The 14,353-nt window shown below is 33.7% G+C and overlaps 1 protein-coding gene across 1 annotated transcript in view; it reads left to right on the forward strand.

Annotated features, from left to right (window-relative positions):
* The first annotated feature begins 268 nt into the window (after window positions 1-268).
* Window positions 269-14,353, forward strand: part of LOC108911725 — a 57,603-nt gene continuing 43,518 nt past the window's right edge. Inside the window, exon 1 of the mRNA XM_018716724.2 lies at window positions 269-350. The gene's annotated coding sequence lies outside the window, so the exon portion shown is untranslated. The remainder of the gene's footprint in view (window positions 351-14,353) is intronic.

Genomic DNA, 14,353 nt, shown 5'->3' on the forward strand with positions numbered 1-14,353 from the left:
AGCACGCCTCTTTGTTGGCGGTCGGTCAGATGGGAGTTCAGGTCGTCGCGGAACCGTAGTTCGCGGTGGATCTGACCCGCGATGGTCAACCGGGTCATTCGGCGCGTCTCGGTGATGTAATTTCTCCGTAGAGGTCCCCGTTCCTCCGGTACGACGGCGTTGTTCTCGTTGGCAGGCCAGTCACGTTGAAATGTGCTCAGATCCCGATGTGGTAGTTATCAGCGGAAGTTTTTTCGTCTGCTCGTACAAACGCCGCGAATATCGGTGACCCAGTTGCGCTTTTCGAGGAGCTGGTGGGGTGTGCGGTGTTTGTGACACTTAGAAAAGAGGTTCGGCGAAGGATCTGTTAGGTAGGATGAACTGTGGGTGATGTAACGCGTGTTCTTGATCTGTCTTGGAAAATTATGAATACCTGTAACAGTAGTTACGTTATAACGAATATAATTTTGTCTGCTCCCACTATAGTAAATAGACTATTAATACATTGCTTTTAAGGACCACCCACCATGTCTCTGATTGCTAATACATCAACTCCTGTATTAGCCAGTAACGTTGCCGATGTTCTTCGGAATGAATGGCCTGTATATGTTTCAGGATGTTCCAATTTCAAAAACTGTGCAATCTTATTAGAATCATGAAATCTTGCCGACTGGTTGGTTGTAACATCTACCTGCTTGATAGCGCATAAAAAAGCGTGACATTTCAGTTTTAATTTCCAATCTAATCATGATATATTTCTTGACAATTTCTAGGTGAGAAACAGAACCCAGACGACAAGTAATTGTAAACGTTTGACTTTTTAGGTGTATAGCTGTCATTCTTACGTTTGAAAAATGCTCTTCTATGCAACTAATGTTGCAATGTATCATTTTTGAATAATGTAAACATTTGAAAATTAATTTCGTTGTGTGAGCTATGCCAGGAAAAATAGGAATATATCGCTAACGCAGACAATAGCAGTAAGTATGTCTAGGTGTCGTTGACCTTCAAGCTGCATAATTACTGTAATTGTATTACCTAAAGCTACTGGTCAATTTAATAACTAGTTCATTGGGAAATGCTTGTGTATTGCTGCGAAAATTTTCATATTTTGTCATTGCGGGCACAAAAAAAGTTATAGAGGATATGGTAATAGTTAGTATTTTTTTTCAAAGTGGGATGATCAGGTGTTTAGTGATAAATAAAATTACTGAATACTGAAATAAAGGCAGATATAGTGCCACCTATAAATGACTTAAAATGGTAATACCGTCCAATCAGTAGGTACAAGAAAAACCAATCTAATCGTATAAAGAATGCACCTAATTTGAATTTCGTTAAAGATACCGAGGAGGAAACGTGACATGTTTAAAATATCTTGTACTGTTACAATTATTCTGTCATTAAATACTAGTTCTCGTCCAAGTGAACGAGGTAACATTATTTTTTTGCACATTCTTTGCTGGACTTAGCTCTGAAACAAATCTTTTCCATTTGATCAATACTTAAGCAGTGCTATCGAGCAAGTTGAAGTGATAAGCAGCAAGTTTTATAAGTTACACTATCTTACAATTGTTGAGTCATTAGTTCAAGATTTCATCCCGATTTTGTTGTTTGAAGAACTAGGGAAGCTACAAACGTCCAAAATGACACTTAACAAGATAGATAAAAATTGTTTTCGAATATCTAAGCAATACCCATTACATACAACGTATGGAATTTAAAGTTTGGGATAAAAGTTAAGGGCGCACTAATTGACGTCATTTTACTATTGCTCTTTAGTTTTTGTCTTAGGATCCTTCGTTTTCAAGTAAAAAACACTTGTCACACGTGTTAATTGGCGTGCTTGAGCGTAATTATATTTCATTTATCTGCTGTATGTTTAAAATTATTGCATAGGCAATTTTTATACAAGTACTAAGTGAAATAATGGTGTGGCAGGAAATTTAAGTCGATATTAGTGTTTTTCGCGCTATACTGTTTCAGAACAAAGTAAACCGTTATAAATATTAACTTGTTTAAATGACTGGCAAGCTCAAATATTGCACATAATGTAGGTATCTAACGAGCAAGCTTGTAATTACAGTTACTGATATCGTAAGGATAGTTATAAACAAATCAGTGTCACGTCATTAAGTAGAACAGTAACTGTGAAGGGTAATAATCCTATAAATTACACTTTCTTCCACAACAGTGAGGTTTCCTACATTCACCGCAAAGGAAATAAATCTACCGGTATCTAGTAGGTACCAACCTATATTTAAACAAAGAAGCAGGAGTAACTATTACAGGCTGTTTCTCCTTTATTTATGTTCGTTTATCGTTCTAAGGCGCTGTGAATAAATATTTATAAGCTACTTATTTACGACATTTGTAAACTTAGTTGAGAAGATTGGACACTGGTGTGATAATGAACTTGATGTACCTACTTACTTAGGTATCCATTTTTTATGTCCTTCTAGTGCACGAATATGAACTTACAGAAGTCTTTAGATATGTCAGGCTCCTTCAGACAGCTCTAACGTTTCGTGCAGCTTCTTTTTAATATTTGGCGTCAGAGCAACCTGCAACAAGTAGCCAAGGAAACCTTAACCTTTATACTTAATAGTATTATAAGGAATTAATTTATACTTTCGATAAATTTATTACAGTTAATTATACAACTTTAAATAGGATTTCAGAGTTATATCACTGAAATGGAAATGTGGGAGGGTTTTTATTACTCCAATACATCTTTAAAATTTATTGGGTAGGTATACCTAGTCATTTCGCTAAGAGGACATTCCTTTTTCCTTATCGAAACCTTGTTTATGTAACTGTATAAATAATAAATATATAAATCACAGTATTGTGTATATTGTAACTGTTAAACACCACCTACAACCGAACGGTTGTTCAAAATTTATGGTTCCTAAAATTAGCACATTGGAGATTTCTTCGATTCTTTGTGATGTAATCAATACACATGTTAAGTAAAAATTAAGATATCAAGTGTTGAAAATGTCACGGTACTAATTGTTTTATATGGAGGTATATCGATTTATTTAACGCCTCTTTGTATTTCTGTAGCTTTCATCCGTATACAAATTATAGCGTTCGTGGTATCATTGACGGAGGGAATAAAAAACCTGTACCAAGTATCGAACCTTGCGGCACACCTAATGTTTGATTCCCAGGTTTATTCAAGCAAAACGTGACACAACTGTTGCCTTCTTATAACTGCACTCTTTACATTGTGAGGATGTAGTATGTATTTGCATAATAGTATGAAACAAAAAGGGTCAGTGTCAATTTTTCTACTCCAAACGCTTCATATGGAACTTACCATAAAATATATATGTATACCTATCAACTACTTCGCATTTTAGTAATCCCACCATCTGAAGCTTCGCATCGATCAATTTATTCGATAAGTTTTACTCGAAAATCGGGCTTTTCTCGTAAAACATAAGAGAGTAGTAAGTTGTAGAAAATTGAAAGACGAATCCGGAAATAGCATGGTTGTTCCCGTAAAGCAGTGGCGTACTATTTTATTTACAAAAATATGCCACTGGAGCATGCAAATTTTAGGAAAAGCCCTCAGATTTTGGACAATGTTTACGTAAATACATGTGCCCAATTACAAATTACTTCACTTACCAGTTTTTAAATTGTTTAAAAAAAATTAAAAACATTTTTTGAAGTTTAACACCCTGTATCTTTTTAACGAAGCGTCCTAGATAAAAACTTTATAGGAAAGACTCCCCTTAAAAGTAACCAAAGAATACGAGATCTCATTTTTGGTCACCATTTATGAATCACCCTGTAGATTACTATTTATTTGATTGTCGCCAGAAAGTTTCCGATGTCTAGTGATGATGCACTGGGTTCTCTTCCAAGAGGTGAAACACCTCCTACCTGCTCTCCCTTATCTTTTTTGTGGCAACGACATAAACAATGTTTACACGACTGCACAGATCACAATAAAGGTAAAGACAGGGACAGTGTGAAGGTTATAAAAAAAATTTTAATCGTCAATATAAATTTAATCCTTATAATTCCACTCGTTTTAAGGATATCTGTTTGTCAGCAACATCGTCAAAGTACCTTAAAAAAAAAGAACTTTGTTTATATACCTTTTATTTTTTTCTACTTGTTATTCTACAAGCTATACACGCCATAGGGATATGGTGGGGCTCATTTTATTTAAAGAACCATGAAGTACAGAATCAAAATAGATACAAGAAAAAAATATTTTAATAGTTATTGTCACATATACGATTGATTACCCTGTAGACACTTGTTTTTATATCATGTATTGTGTATTCCGTGTCTGCCACAGCTGACATTATAACGTTGCATCATGACAATCCCTCTTTAATGTTACTGGGACGCGTTCTTTGGCGTTTGTGTTAAATTTACTGTATGGAATTATAAAACAGCAATTTGTTTTCACGATCGGAGAATATCACGAGATTGAAACGAATCCGTAAATACAAGGTGTGGTTTTTAAAACAACAAAAAGTTTTTTGGCAGAACAAAGCGTTTTCAAAGGTAAATGCTGGGACTGGTCGACAATAAATTTGCGAATTTCATGTGAAAACGGAGCTATGAAAAGCTCTGTTAATTATTTCCTATAATACATTTTCCTTGCACAGGAAATATTCACATCAAAACAATCACAACGCCACATAAACTTACATAAATACATGATACTCGAATCATTTTTATAATTGGTTTCCACAGGGCCAGTGATCTTGTAAACAATGATGCGAAGTGTAGAAAGTTGTCTTAAGAAGAAGAGTTGAAGCTCACCAGTACTCAGCATTCGTGGAGGTTCGTGTTAAGGCTGCTTCACATTAACGTATTAAAGGTTAAGGTAGCTTAAGCCTGTTTTAGTACCAAATTCCCATAATACGCGTTTGATTACTATAAAGGACAAAATTTAATACAAAGATGACATATTTGGAAAATCCGCAAATGTAATTTTATTTAGATTTCGAGGCGTTTTACGCGCGTTTTTTTTTGTTCGTACTCTCTTCATTTTCCCGTTGTTCCTAATAGTCTGCCTTACGTTACTTTGTAGGTCGAGCCGGTACCGAGTAACGATTTAATCTCTCTAAAAAAAATCTAATTGTCAAGGTCGGCAGCCGCTACGAGATGTGACTTTCGAAGGAGACGACCATAAAATATGTTTTTCACGTTTCTTTTTAACCGGTAAATGATAATGATCGCTCGTGCACATAACTGTACCCGTACCCTCCGGCGTATATTTTTTCAGGATTGCGTGTCGCATATTACATAACTAAAATGTTTTTGGTCTTGTCCGTATGTGTGTGTAACATTGTGCGGATGTGTAATGTCGCCTGGAAGAGAAATTTGCCGTTATCCTTAAAAGCCCAACACGAATCGAACCAATAGAAATCTCTTGGGACCGAAAGCGTTTCTACTCTTGTAGAATAATGAATTTTACCTCGTTTAAGAGCAGAAGTCTTGTTTAAGAGCAGACATTTCGTTTAAGAGCAGACATTGATTTATTTTAAGAGAAGAAATTGATTTAGGAGCAGAAATTGAAACCTCTTTTCTTTTAACAAAGGGTACATTGTAGAGAATACGACATTCTTTATGTACCGAAAACAACCGAAACAGGGTGATTGCCTTCAGAAAGGTACAACAACACTATGTGTGAAATTCTGCCACGTTTGAGGACGCGATTATAAAAAGCCCATCGAGAGTTATATTTAGAAGGCGTGCGTCTCGATCAAAGACCTACATTTATCATAATTTGTAATTCAATTAGGTACATCTATTAACATCGTACATTTACCAGCATGCCGAGCGCTAGTTAAATAAAACAAACGACGTGAGTGGAATCCACAAATGAAACGACGATTCATCAATTATGCTAGTTGGTAATTAATGAAGCGTTAAACAGTGGATATAAAAATATCATAGGTCCTCGTGCGACATGCGTAAGGAGGAATACATTGTATTTTTCGGTTACACCAATATCTCTGGGTATCTTGATATCTCTGGGTATCTTGAGTCACATTGAGGAGGAGGACAACTGGTTATGGAACTTTATGATGCCCGGGCTGACGTTCGATCACACTCGATGCTGGCCCCGCAGGGTGTTCATCTGTGAGGTCCGAACCAGATTCGGATAATTTGTGTTTTGGAGAACCATCCCTCTGTGGATTGTGGGCGTCTCCAAGGGGTTAGTTTCCTAAAAAACATTTGTGTTAGTGTTGACTCTAAGGGTTTTTTTTACATTTTGTGATTATTAATTCAACACTCTTGAAATATGTACATGTAAATAATATTATTAAAAACCAGTTTACGACTACAAGTTTTAGGTAGGTAGTTGGTTTACATAGAATGATTTACTGGATTACACAGCTTTTAATATACTTTAACATGCTGATTTATGACATGTGTAATATTTATATGACCACAAATCAGTGGAAAATTTAAGCTGAAAGACTGGTATATTTGCATACGGCTATGATCTTACCTGTTTCTGGTCAGCAGTCAGCTAATGGTTTAATATTTCAAAACATTGTTAAAATCTCGATAAATCATATTACGTGTACGATATTAACTTTGAATCGCCTTCGATCATATAGTTTTATAGAAAGGTAAGGGACTGGATGTCCAGTATCGTTTATTAAATTTGGTTTTGAATATTCATGCTATAATCAATAAATTATTATAATCAATGTTAAATTAATGACGTCCTAGTGTAGAGAACCTGTCGTTTATCATAAATAGGTAAAAGGTAATTATATGTTACCTGTATTAATAAAGGTTGAATAGAATATCAAAATTTAATGGAAAATCTTTATATGTGACCTTTTGTTGAATATAATATTATTATACCAACGTATATTTACAATTAAGGATTAGAAAATGTTTTAATAAAGCAGTTACAAACCTGTTTCATTGTTACTTAACTGACAAATATATTTTTCAATAACATGATTAAGATATTGATGAGTAGTTTGAAATCCTACTGATTTTTATTATGTTTCATGTATGTAGGAGCGAGACTTTTGATCGGGCAATGCAAGTAAGTTGATTGAAGATGTAATGACAAATTGAAAAAAAAAATATCCGTCGTTATTTTTAATTGCTAAGAATTTTTGATTTGGAATGAAGTTAGTGCCGCTAAACCAGGTTTTTAAAGTGATAGGAAATTGTTGTCTGAGTTAATTATAGACGGAATCTATATAGTACCAACAATTTGAATTTCTCAGTGTATACAAAAACGAAATAATTGGATACTTTTTTAAAAACAGTTGTAGAAGATAGTGGGATTTCGAGTTTCGAATAATAAGTGTTTGAAATTGTGTTACAGTTTTGTAATATTTCACAGCAAATTTTAATTTCCACTGAGGCTACATCGGTATCATATTTTTTTCAATAATAATCAGACATCAACGTCAAAACCTTGGAAACTTTAGCGAGTTTACCTGTTGCAAGCGTTGTTTTGTGTGTTGTGAAACCTTTGCTACTTAGCATACTGCTCTGACCTTGACGCAACTTGTTTATACAAATATTGGGCGCCAATCCAAATAATAAATTGTTAATGTCTATACAAGTAATTAGTGTGACACATATGTTAGAACAATAGACATAAAAAAACTAATTTACAATTAAATTAAATGATTCCAGTGTGTGAATTTTGGAATAGTTTTCCAACGTATATGGAATTTTTTTAAAAGTAAAATAATACGTTACTTTTTATATATAAGGGGTGATTCAAAATTCAGTACAAAGAATGTAGTGGCGTATTTTTGAGTTCAACTCATAATATAATGTTACTGTTATATTGAATTTGTTTTTATGATATTAACTAAACTAGGAAGGTCAATGATTTAATAATCATCTTTAATTTTACTTCAAATCCAGCTCGAAGGACCAAAAAATGTTTTAACGATTAACGTTTTAACTTTAACAACTATATTTAGTTAAATATCAAGAAAAAGGTCATGGGAATTACACCTAAACTAAAGAGGCTATTGGCTGGTTAACTTATCTACGAGTTTTGCGAAGTATTTGTTCCTTTTAGCGAATAACGTTATTTATTCGCGCTAGTTATGTAACATATTGTATAAGTATTTAAACAGTATTCCGTCAAATAAGGATAACCGATAATTTATTCAAATCCGATGCGTGCGGTTTCCCAATTAGGGACATCTCGGTGAAAACAATTAGCCGATTATCGTAATTGACGAGAGACACGGTTGGCTAGATGTTAGGAAAATAATTGCTGGTGAACTGCGAAACGAGGCCGGGTTAAAAGTTACCTTTTTACTTTCTCTGTGATCTTGGGATACTGAGGTTTATTAGCTTTCGGTTTTCATGTTGCCGAGCTTTATGAGAATAAAGCTATTTAGCGAGATACGAGGTCTGTTTTGTCCATTTTCTACCATTAATATCCGAATTTAAATTGTAAAAGAAAAAGAATTCAATCTTATGGTATGGAACGTTATCAACTTATGCATTTCCCTACCTAAAAAATTTACCGTTTGACGCTAGTAAGAGCTGAAATAATCTCAACCGAGATCGAAATGCCACAGTAATTAGTTTTATTTATTTTGCTGTTGTGGCAGGAGAAAGTAAATTGCACTGTTTCTTATACCGAGCTTATGTAAAGCAGTTACTTTCGTTCCTTTATATGTAAATAGAAATACTAGGCCGCAGATAAATCCAAATTAAAACTCGCTTTGTATACGCTCCTCTAATAACCGATGTGGGTAACCGACTCCGGCAAATAAAAATAATAATAGTAGTCACGTAGGCTAGGCTATAATTCGACATGGCATGTTTGACTTGCAGTTGTTCACCACATTAGATACTGCTCCTATTTGTTTGCCCGAAACCTTTTTTTGGATGAAACCGTCATTTATGAAAATCAAGTTGAAGTTCTATCAAAGAACCCGAAGAGAACTGCTTTTGGTTTTTTGGACCTGTCATGTGAAACCTTCAGTATAGTTTATTTCCTCTAAACAAGCAAGAACGGCTTCGGGGTATTGAAAAGCAACGAATACGCTTGACTTGGAGCCCTGTACTGAACTGCGTGATACCAAAGTTGACGATAGATCACGTTTTGGGGTGAATCCGCGAAATTTTGGGGCTGCTGTTCGTTGTAAATCCTGATATCTGGCCTCTCCGGATTCAGGTGACTCGACTGTTGACGTTCCCGTAGTGGAACTGACCGTTATTCTAGATTTACTTAAACCAACTCGGTCTCGTGTCTCAACTCGAATTTATTGGAAAATACAATACATTCAATAACATTTTTTCGACTGAATATGTTCCATATACACTTTTATTACAGTATTTTATGCTGCTGAACCTTTCAACGTGATAAACCACTTTAATGTAGGAAAAAATTGAACAATTTATGCATTCATTTTTCTTCTACTTCACAATTAATTGGTTGTCCGCTCTCAACGCAATGAAAAATTATTCCATTGCTGTCAAGGGTCGAATCGTGATTTCCGATTAGGATATTAACATTCGACCCTCATCTCTAGACTCGAGACCTGTAGACTATTATGTTATCATGTTGGAACACTGGCTACAAAAGTTCATGCTGAGATCATATTGTACCTAATTGCGAGGCAATCTCGAGAACAAATAACAAAGTTATAGCTTTTGTAGCTTAAGACTCATTTAGCAAGCCTTATTTACAATGTTTCCTTACGTTTTGTAAGACAGAAGCGAGGTAGAAAAGTTGTGATATATATGTTCATTGAGGAACGAAATAATAAATAAGAAACTAATTTTTCTCTAAGCCCTAAGTATAACCAATAGTCTCTTAAATTGGCATAATTATTGACTTTCTTTCGACAAGACAGTTAATTAATTTTGTAGTATTATTTTGATGTAGCATGCGACAAAATACTGACGAAATCTTGTGTTTACGTTGGGCAACGCATGTTTGCACTTGTTTTTTAATAAAATCCGTCGGAGCAAGTTAACAAACAATATTCGTAAGTAGGCCACATCTTATTATTAATTATACAATCATTTTACGTTAACGCACGCAACTACGCTTTGTAAAACCGACTCGTAAGCTAATTCTGATACTAATAGCTTTTTTCTTTTTATGCTTTTTGGTTTTACGATTACAACGAAAGTGAAAACAATGCATTGCGTTTTCAGTCCGTTGCCTTGCGAAACGTGTATAAAAATGGTTGCATTATGAAAGGAACAATTATCATATTTAGCCTCAACCCAAGTTGGTTGTTAGTGGAAGTGTGTCTTCCGGAGTTTGTAAGACATGGAAATTAAAAAATGTTGAAATTGAAACCGGAACAGTTTTTCTGTACTTGGTTAAATCAAAACGTGAAAATATATTTGTCTTATATATTTAGCGTGAAATATAAGAAGCAAGCCATACATTTCTGGTTATTATATAAGTAATGTTACCTGTGTAACACATTGCTTGGCGATGTGAAATTGATCCAAACGTAATGCTAGGATTTTTAGAGCTTCTTTTACATCTTGCAGATGATGTTCCGAAAATTTTCACTTATTCTATATGAATAACATCTGCTTCTACCATATGTTACCGCTAATAACACATACGGGTCTGCCACATTTCAGTTTGGGGATAGGATAGGTATAATTATTTTTTGTTGTTTTTTTGACGACCAGAAGATAAGTGCAGCTTTAAAATTTATGAACAAAAGTGAAAATTTACTTCGTTTTATAGACTACATAGTCCCAAAAATTAAAGGATAAGAAAAAAGCCTAAATTTCAAGAGATTTGGCGATAAATGTTCGCATACTAATAAAAAAAACAACTTGAAGTACCCAGAATCAGTATCTGAAAGTCAAAAATTTGTATTTGTTAGATTTACTGTATAAACTCAAATTAAAGATGATGAATCAAAGCAAAAAAGCTAATAGATGCGATTACCTACAAAAAAAAAAAAAAAATTGAAAGACAATTTTTGAATTTTCTTCCGCTGGATTTCTTGTGATTGACGGCTAACGATGTAAATTTTTGGCTTTCAGACCCTGAAACTAAAAAACTCAAGCTTCGATTTGCTATTTTTTTTTTATTGTTCTACGAATATTTTTTGCTAAGTGAGGCCTTTTGAACATCACCTAAAAGTTTAAGATTTTGTTATATCCTTTAATTTTCGTAAATAGTTTACATACATGATTCAGTAATAATGTCAATAATTTTAAAGGAAGATAGGAAAATATGAGTAGAATACGAATACGCGTCAAAAAAAAAACAAAATGTATATTTATCCTGTAAAAATTCTTAACCGATGTTGACCGCTGACCCACAGAGTGGTCATTAACCTAGCTTCTAATGCCTTTTTAATCCGTGTGGAGATACATCGAATAAATAGCGATTTTTATCTTGACACGTGAATGAATAAGGAATTTTTTGCAGTTTGTACGTTACTTATTTGTTAATAAAAACAAATGTATCAGGATAATGATTGTTTTCGAATGTTAGGCTATACAATTTAGTATTTTCAATTTTGTTAACGCTTCACTACGTTTTAAAATCGAATATGAGTTATTAGTATTATGTTATTATTATTTTTATTATTATTATGTCGACTAAAAACTTTTTTTCGATTTTCATTCTTTATTTGGCATTCTGGCTAAAATTAATGACATGATTGAATCACTCTGTAGACATTATTTAAAAACTATTTTGACGTTTTTTTTCTTATATTGTGAAATCAATCTATCACTTTGAGATGTTGAATATTTCGCTGATCTGTGCCTTCGAAACCGTTAATTATACGGTACGATAATTGTGTCGAGAATGCGATAAGGTTCAATCGCAGGAAACCGAGGTATTTTTTTAATTGCTCCGGCTCTTTTACGCAGAACCATAAACCATTCGCGAAGAGTTGAGTAATGAATGCTATCTTTTGATCGTTGATGAGCACAGAAAGGCCGACTTTTCCTTTTGTTGCGTATTCCCAGTGGCTGTCGAACAACCCCATTCATAAAAAAAATGTTTCTTGCAAGTGAAATCTCTTACAGGCAATTAGAAGCGGATCGTTTGTTTATTATTTTGTTATATTCTCAGTACCGACCTAGGCATTAATTTCGATTTCACTAGAAAAGTGAAATGTAAACAAATGGATGATTAACGTTTGATATACAGGGTGATTCACAAATAGTGACTAAAAATTAAACCTCGTGTTTCATTTTTGATCACCATTTGTGAATCACCCTGTGTAAGAGTAGAAACTTAAAAAAATTCTCTACGAACTGATTCTTATTTTCTTGAAATTTTTTTTAGCAAAACGTATAATAATGTTTTTATAAATAGATCTATATATTTTTATGCTTAATTATTATATTTCGTTATTTTTTAGTAAATATTTTTTATTTCCACTGAAAAACATGACGATTATATTATATATCTACACGCCAAACAAAAAATAAATGAAACCTTTTTGTGTTTAGTCCTTGATTGTTATTTGATTTGTCGTTCATTAAGTCGTGAAATGAAACTGATAGCGTTCTAAATTTAAATTGACGGGCTTTAAAAGCCACCGGCTATATTTGGAAGGTCTTGCTTTATAGATCAAGATAAGGAGTACAAAAAATCCGGATATCAGTATCGCTGCTGAAATCTGCAAACTAGTGAGTTTTTTATTGAATAAATCACCATTTCTAAAGCAAAAAGACAGTCGACGTTTAGGGAGAGATATTGTGCTTGCACGTCAGCATCATCTTCACGAAAAATGTTAAACGTCACTAGTTATGTCACGTATTTCGTGAATAAAGAATTTTTGGAGTCGTTTGTTTGAGCGAAACTAATGTTCCTTGTATCTAGACAGCATAACCTCATCTGTCAATAAGGATGAGCATATTAACTAGTTATGTAAATACAAGCAGGCTCCAAATGCGAAATCTCTGGTATTTATGTAACAGTTTCTAATGGTCGATTGTTTTTTCGTGAGCGTCTGGCGTTGATTGGTTTTTCCTTGAGGTATTAATCGCGGTATTAATTTTAGCACTCACGACGTAATGAGATATGCATGCTTGTGTAATTATCTCTAGTACGAAGTAACTTTGTTACTAAGCACAAGTATTTCTATCCTGGTTAAAGACAGAAGCCACTGTCGTTAGTAATATCATAAAACAACAATTAAATATTCTTGTTGTTCTAACATAACCTTTGGCAAATAACAACATGCAAAAATGTAGCCGCGATAGATAAGATCTTACTGTTTCTGCATTTTATTTTGGAATACAGATATATTTTGTATACTTGACTTTATTTTACCGTTGGAAAAACCATAAACAATTCATTGAATATGACACAGGGAAACTTATTGTTGTGTTACTTGTGTTCCTATATTTACTTATATTTCTACTACAATATTTACAACGAATGCATAACGAAAAAGTAGTAGTGTTACCTGTGTTGCCCATTAATTACATGAAGTCAGGTTGATGTTCTGTATATTGATTTTTCTAGATTCGATCGGCTTCATAACAATTTATTAACATTGAAATGGTGGCTTTCAATTATGTAAATTCTCATCAATCTTTAGGGATTCCGCAAAGGTCAATCCTGAGGCCACTGCTGTTTGTTATTTTTATTAATCCATTTTTATTTATCCATTAATGTTTTATGAAGCTTTATTAGGCGTATCCTAAACACCATTCCTTCTTTTACGTTTCTCTAATACATATTTTCGGATGGGAAGCACGCCTGCCTGAGTCATGAATTTTAACGAAGTTTAGCGCTTTCTGCGTATTGTGAAGATCTTTTGTAAGACCTTTTAAATATTTCATGTTGGTAGTTGTGAAAGAGTTGGTTATCAAGTTTGCTAGGCCAAGGTGAGCCTCACTTGTAACAGTATTAAATAATGTCGTAAAGAGACAAATTGTGACGTACCCCAGTTCCCATTCCGATGCGCTTTTAATACTCGAATGGGTTGCGTGTACAATGGACGTGTACTTAAGATTTTTTTAAGGACGGTTGTTAAAATAAATTTATTCCGAGCGTGCTAATATGTCGAATATTTACAATAGTCGATTGTATTGTACCATTATAACGGTACACAATTAATGTCCTTTACATCGGCATTAATTTAATAAACTATTAAGAGATCAAATGATAACCGTTGTCACAGAATGACACTATTTTTTAATAAGTATAAAAAATTTGTGATTGTATTAAAATTAAGAACCGACACAGGGCAGGTTTTCTAATGAACACTGTTAAAATTTTGTGTCAATTAATACGGTTTTTCTTGAAGACCATAAAGTTTTTTAAAATTTAACAAGAGTAAAAAAAAATTAAAATTAAATTCTGCTGTGAATTAATATTACTATTTTTTAATTCGGTCAATGAAAAATATAGTTCGGTACAATTTTAGGGGTGAGT

Source organism: Anoplophora glabripennis, unplaced genomic scaffold (genome assembly GCF_000390285.2).
Source record: "Anoplophora glabripennis isolate ALB-LARVAE unplaced genomic scaffold, Agla_2.0 scaffold149, whole genome shotgun sequence".
NCBI classification, from domain to species: Eukaryota; Metazoa; Arthropoda; class Insecta; order Coleoptera; family Cerambycidae; genus Anoplophora; species Anoplophora glabripennis.